Below are 7,917 nucleotides of genomic sequence, written 5' to 3' on the forward strand. Positions count from 1 at the left end.
TAGAACAGGAAACGATCTAACAGTGACACATTTCGGCGACTTGTTCAACAGTACAGGAAGTAGCGTCTGTTCACCGCGACCCTCGTAGCATATTTTATTGATCTGGATCAGTTCGTGCAGTGCACACGAATCAATTTCACGTAAACTACGACTACCATCCCGTGTGTTGATATATATTGACTCAATGTTGTTTTTATTGTGTACCGCGAGCCACGTTAAATGTGAAAAGCATTTTTCTTCTTTACAATCTTCGCTAAAGAAAACATCTTGACAGCAAATTTTGAGTTCTTTATCGCTCGTGTTTTCTTTTATACAAGAAATGTACATGTCTTGTATGTCTTCCAGAGGTTCACATTCCCTACCAGTCGTAGTTCTGTATTCACTCGTTCTCTTATCTTCACTGATTACTGACATGAAATTGCGAAATATTGAAGAAATGATTTCTGCATCCATTCCGCTGATGAATACAAACACTGTCGACATGTCAAGAATACTTTGCAAACTTTTGCATTTCTTTAGTACAATGTTTTTGACATCACTTTCATTTTGACAGCTAATGTACAAGGCACAAAAAAATTCTTGTACTGTTTTGTGGGCAAAGGAAACTTTAGAAATTTGTTTGATTAGTGTCTTTTCTGTACTTTGTGTTAATATTCCCGAGTCAAGACTTAATTTCAAATAATCTGATGAGAGATTCTTATCAGCAACTGACTTACTGAAAACAAGAGTGTTCTCCTTTGTTTCACTGAATAAAGTTTCAAATGCTAATTTTCCTAAAGCTTTCAGATATGTGCTGTATTGATTACAATGTTCATGTTCACTGAAACATTGAGGGATATCACCCTGGGAGGGTTCGCACGTTGGTTCCATTTCCGGATGTTTGCTTATAGTTCTTGACAGCAGGAGTTCAATAATGCTTGCATATAGCCCACACTTTGACTGTCCTAGTGGAATATCTTCACACCATAAACAAATGAGATACATCGAAAGAAGGGGGACGGATTTCAGATCCTCGAGTTTATTTTCTTTGATTTTTTTATTCAATTGTTTGGCCCGGATTTTTGCTTCAGCAACATCGAGATTCTTTATTTTTGAAATCGTTCTTTCCTCTAATGTCTGTGCTGACTTGGAGGTTAGTTTTACTAGTTCGACTTTCTTACCTATTTCACTAGTTTTAAGATTCAACACACCTAATTTCCAAGGTCTTGTCGTGGTTAAGATTACACACGTTTCACGTACATTACGATGAGGGATCGTTTTTGGCACTTTTGCACATTTCTTTTCGGGATGGATCCACTCGTCCAATCCATCTAAAATTACAAGATGTCGTTCGCGATGCAGAAATTCCTGTAGGAAATCTTTTGTCAATGCGAAAGGCCGACACAAATTTTGCACAATTTGTTTAAATATCAAATCATCAATGCTGCAATCATCAGAAGAATCCCGTAATAACACAAGAAACAAAAACTCAAAAGCACGCATGGCCTTTATCGCATCTTCTTTGAAGTACTTTGTGTATTTTTATTCGGGACGATGAGCCTGGCACCACGTGACTGCAAGATATTTTGAAAATACAGTTTTCCCATATCCAGCATCAGCGGTTAAATATATTTCAGAACTTTTTTCAGACTTGAATACACACGACAACGATCTGACAGGAGTTTTAGTCTCTTCCCCAGCTGGCGTTTTCTTTTCAATGAAATTCATTTCTGGCAAAATGTAAAAATCTACAAGTGGAGTGTCATGTTCCTCGAACAGCGGTGACAATGGTATTGTACTGTATCTATTTGAGTAGAAGACAGTCAAATCGTCTTTCAGCTCTGAAATACAGGGGAAAAAAATAAACATTACAGTGAAACACATTAAAGCTTACACAGTCAATATCTGTAGTAATTACGTGACCGTTCATAAAATTCGGGCCATGGGTTTGCCATATAAATGGTCTATATCGCACACATGTTAACTGAGTTATAAGAAAATAAATAGAAATAACTGTTAGAATTAATTTCTGATGGCATATTATAAAACACTTGAATAACAAAAATATTTGTCCTCGGCCTTCGGACTTCGAGCAATACCTTTGATGACTATATATCAAATGAATATTGCAATTTGATTGGAAGAAAATTGAACGAAAGTGGCCTTACAAAATCAGGTAACTTTATTAAAAGACTTTAGAAGTAAATTTTCAGCTTTGATTTATGATTATTGCCAAGAAATTAGTATTCAATATAGTCAGTGCACATAGCAAAATCTATGGACCAGTGTCATGTAATAACGTTTATTATACCTCTATTTGTCTAGAATGAAAAAATCTTATTACTCGAGAAAGAGATAATTTGATTATCAAAAACATTTTCAAACTTTTTCACATGTGGCCAAGCGAAAAAGACTATCAGGTTTTAGTTGACCGCGCTGATATTTTGAATGTCATATAAGGGCAATTAACTACTTCAATTTTTTAACCAAATGATTGCCTCACTTGTATTCATATAGTAGTGACGTCACTATTCAATGTGTACACAGGGGATTACAGCGCTGAGACTGTTAAACTGAATTAATTAGAATCATTTTTAAACATTTTATGTGCTAACTTTTGTTTCGGTAAAATAAAATAAATATCATATGGAAGCGTGTGTGACAGATATTGTCAACCCTCAAAACAGAATGTCACCACTCGCCTTGGGTGGCACTCTGCCCTCGGGTTGATAATATCAAAGTTACACATGCTGCCATATGATATTTATACAATATTAATCAAGGATAGGGGAGTAAATTTTATTTTGTTAAAATCACGATTGTATTCATATATTTTATGTTATCACAATAAATTAATATCGAATCACATTTTCGGGGACTGGTTTGTGAGCTTATCCTTACGTATTACATAAAATGTGCGCACTTGTTAGCGTGCATTAGTTTTTTATAAGCGCACACGTGCCCAAATTTTTGCGCACCCATATCATATCATAATAGTATGCTGGACAGTAATACACGTTGAACTGTTTACAACTGCATTCCATTTAAGTATGCAGTGGATAAAACTATTCCGGGATGGAAATTGACTATTGACCTACACCAAGACCCTATGGACCGATTCGAAGTCATTTTCCGAGGCTAAATAAATCTAATTTATTGACCATTTTAAAGGTATATATACTTGTTTTACTTTATGCTAACTATTGAAATACCGTATTCTATCAGTTAAATATTTTCATATCTCATCACTCACACTGTGAAAATATGAAATTTATATTTTCACACTGTGAGAGATATAGCTCCGCCCCTGCCATACATTGTGTATGAATTTTAACTTATTTGCCTAAAACAGGATGAAAATTGTAGTCGCACTTTGTTCTTTATAGTATATTTCTCGATTCAAATTATTTTAATTCATGAGAATATCATAACGTTATGCAGCAAAAAATAAAATTAAATGGAACTTTATGTTGTCGTCTTTATAGCGTCACAATACGTCTGACGTCATGACTGTTTATGCGCGTCTGTTTCCCGCGCTGAAATTGAAAATTGTTGTAAAATGCACATCTCAACGTAATTGAGCATAAAATAAAATGCAAATTTGTTTGTTTTTCGTAAATATGGAATATATCTCACCTCGAAGTGAGAAAATGTTCACATTTTCACTCACGCTATGTGCTCGTGAAAATATTTACAATTTTCTCACTTCTCAGTGAGATATATTCCATATTCACTCAAAACAAACAAATATCCTCTATTTATTATATCAACAAAGAGTAATAAGAGTTTTACAGGAGGAAAGTTGTACGTTATTCTGCGATGTCACGCTTTCCTGCACGTTGACGTTGCGTCATTTACGTTTATCATTTAGTTTATCTAACAAAATGTTACAAGTATTTTAATACGTGTTTGGTGACATTTACTTTTATCTAAAAATACATGAAACATTAAAATAGACACCTTCATATGTAAATGTCAGATAAAACAAGAATGATATCAACAGTGCATGATAGAATGATAAACAAAGTCTGCAATAGGGCTTAGCTAAAAAATAATCGGACATGGAAGTTTGGAATGTTTCATTTCAATTGGATTGAAACTGTAGCAGACGTTGTACTGTAGCTGTAGAATTTCAAAATACATAAAAGGTCAACAACCCCAAATAAACAAGAGGTCGTAGAACACGAAACTGCACAAGGAACAGAAATTATTTTGTCACTGGGCACTGAACGTTTAACTTATTGACCTCAATCCAAAATTAAGGGTAATTTTCCAGTCATAAGTGACCTTCATGTCATATGTGATCTTAGATCAAAGCATTATTCTCTAGCTATTTAGCAAAAAAAGTTATCATGTTCTAGGTCAATGAGACCTTGACCATTGACCTACAAATCAATATGGGTTATCTGCTGGTCGTGCTATTCCTAGGTCCAAGCATTCTCAAGTTATCGTCCGGAAACGGTTTAACTGTTCCGAATCATTTGACCTTGACCTTTGACCTACTGACCTTTAAATTAACACAGGTCATCTGCTGTTTATGTTCAACCTTCCTCTTAAGTTTTGTGATTCTAGGCCTAAGTGTTCTCAAGTTATTGTTCAGAATCCGTTTAACTGTTCTGGGTCACTATGATCTTGACCACTGACCTTCTGACCTCAAAATCACAAAATCAAAAGTAGTTATTTGCTGGTCATGTTCAATCTCCCTTTTACCTTTTTATGATCTTTGGCCCAAGCTTTCTTATGTTATCATCCGAAAATGGTTTGACTTTTCCGGGTCACTGTGACCTTGATCTTTGACCTACTAACTTAAAAAATAAGGGTAAATTGCTGGTCATGATGAGCCTTCTTATTAAGTTTCAAACTCGGTCCGTGTTTCTGACCCGACGGTATCTAATGCTCCTGGATCTGAAACTGTGGAGAAACCAGTTACTTCGTCTGGCAAGTCTATTCCAGATTTATTGACGGTATCAGCCAAAGATTCAAATCCTGCGGTATTTGACACCTCCAGTTGCGAAACAGGTTCGCACGACTTCGACAGACGCTTAAAACTAAGGTGAACGAACCTTTAAGAGATGGAATAATATCAAGCGACTGGACAAACAACAACTGTGAGTCAATTAATCATGTGTTGAAACAAACAGTTGACTGGGAAACGAAAAGCTTACCTGAATTTGTCAGGCTGGTTAAACAACGAGTGAATGGCAAGTTCCAAGAACTGAGAGCAGCCCTTCCGTCAACAAGTAACTTTCACTTGGCTACTTCTCACCAGCACTTTGAGGTTACAAAGGAAGCCTGGATAGATATGACTGAGCAGCAAAGAGCAAACTTATTCAGTGTAACCCGGTCAAGGGATCCGGTTACCACATCCATTTGTTTATAAATATGATACATATTTTTAATTTCGACACTTCTAGATTCAACAACAAAATTCACTTTCATTTGAGCTGCACCATGAGAAGACCAAAATAGTGCTTTTGCAACCAGCATGAATCCATGCTGTTCACTAACGGTTTCTCTAATTGCAAGAGGCTTTGAAAGCGAACAGCATGGATCCTTACCAGACTGCACGGATGCTGATCGCAAACACACTATGTTGGTTTTCTTATGGCGCGGCTTATTTTGCTATTTTTTGTAGTTGTTCATACTACCAAGTGTTGTTAATTTATCAGCACATATCACAACAGTTCATGATATATTAAATTTTGTTTCGTTGAAATATTTACAAGTATCACAGTCACATAATTATATTTATAAATATAGATTGCCGTTTTGTATGTCTTTTCAGTTATCATCTGTCATTGCAGATTTGGGAACTAATTGCACTTTTATATTATGTACAAATGAAAGTGTTAAGATGCTTTAAAAAGTCTGTATTGCTATGGGGTTACTTCCTGTAGTGTAAGGAAACACGCTTACTTCAGTAAGAATTCTAGGTTCAAATCCTAGCAGGAAGCCCTGGCATACAGTAAAAATAGTATCTACTTATGTCTGTAGAATGTCATAATTTATTCATTATTAACCTAAATATTGACATCTTCAATTTTCTTTGTATTTTTGTCATGTCTGTGTTGGCAGAATGTGGGGGGGGTGGAAGCATCTACATCAGAGCACTGCAAACAAACAATATTTTTTATAATTTTTATGCCCCGAAGGGAGGCATATAGTTTTTGAACCGTCTGTCAGTCCGTCGGTCTGTCCGCAATTTTCTTGTCCGGTCCATATCTTTGTCATCGATGGATGGATTTTCAAATAACTTGGCATGAATGTGTACCACAGTAAGACGATGTGTCGCGCGCAAGACCCAGGTCCGTAGCTCAAAGGTCAAGGTCACACTTAGACGTTAAAGAATAGTGCATTGATGGGCGTGTCTGGTCCATATCTTTGTCATCCATGGATGGATTTTCAAATAACTTGGCATGAATGTGTACTGATGGGCGTGTCCGGTCCATATCTTTGTCATCCATGGATGGATTTTCAAATAACTTGGCATGAATGTGTACCACAGTAAGACGACGTGTCACACGCAAGACCCAGGTCCGTAGCTCAAAGGTCAAGGTCACACTTAGACGTTAAAGGATAGTGCATTGATGGGCGTGTCTGGTCCATATCTTTGTCATCCATGGATGGATTTTCAAATAACTTGGCATGAATGTGTACCACAGTACGACGACGTGTCGCGCGCAAGACCCAGGTCCGTAGCTCAAAGGTCAAGGTCACACTTAGACGTTAAAGGATAGTGCATTGATGGGCGTGTCCGGTCCATATCTTTGTCATCCATGGATGGATTTTCAATAACTTGGCATGAATGTGTACCACAGTAAGACAACGTGTCCCACGCAAGACCCAGGTCCGTAGCTCAAAGGTCAAGGTCACAGACGTTAAAGGTCATATTTCATGATAGTGCATTGATGGGCGTGTCCGGTCCATATTTTTGTCATTCATGCATGGATTTTAAAATAACTACGCATGAATGTGTGGCACAGTAAGACGACGTGTCCCAGCAAGACCCAGCTCCGTAGGTCAAAGGCCCTAAACTCTAACATCGGCCATAACTATTAATTCAAAGTGCCATCAGGGGCATGTGTCATCCTATGGAGACAGCTCTTGTTATTATTAAAAAAAAAAAAAAAAATATTTTCCCTTTATAAGTCAGTTGGGTTTTAATTTAAATGCACTGCAATCAAAGTATTTTTTTTGAAGATTTTATGATATTTGAGGAAACTTAGGACTGCATAAGAGTATTTAGTATATGGAAAATAGTGGAATATTTTTTTTGCAGCTGAGACATGAGCATTATTTTGGAGGTTCTATGGTTTCTTGGAACTGATGCCAGTTGTATAAGAATATGCCTATTTTTTTCATTTTAAATGCCATATATAACATGTATCTTAAATGAGATTGACCACATGTAAGTTTTTCATTGGAGAACACCAGAATGTGTTGACCAATCTGTTACTTATGTAAACAGTAAAATATATATACTCCGAGTGAAATTCAAAGGTTATTGTGCCAAAATGTTTTCAAAAATGATATACAACAATGTATTTTCCAGTTTTGAAAAGACAAGAGCTGTCCATAAGACAGCCAAGCTCGACTACTCGAAATATTGTCCCAAAAGCAGGAAAATATTACCCAAAAAAGTTAAATATCAAAAGAGTTTTAAGTTCAAAAGGAGACATAATTTGACCAAAATGAAGGTCAGAGTTATGGGACTTGCTGCTATCAACTAGTTTTATAACCCCGAAGGCACATGTGAAGTTTCAATTCAATATCTGCCTTAGTTTTGGAGATAGTAACTTGCATGTAATACTTAAACCAGAATTTTCTAAGTCCAAAAGGGGGCATAATTTGCCCAAAATACATGTCAGAGTTAAGGGACTTGACCCAGTGAGGTTGGTAATTGATCTAGAAAAAGAAAAAATAAGTTTCAAATCTATA

This window comes from Mercenaria mercenaria, chromosome 3 (assembly GCF_021730395.1).
Source record: "Mercenaria mercenaria strain notata chromosome 3, MADL_Memer_1, whole genome shotgun sequence".
Classification (NCBI taxonomy): domain Eukaryota; kingdom Metazoa; phylum Mollusca; class Bivalvia; order Venerida; family Veneridae; genus Mercenaria; species Mercenaria mercenaria.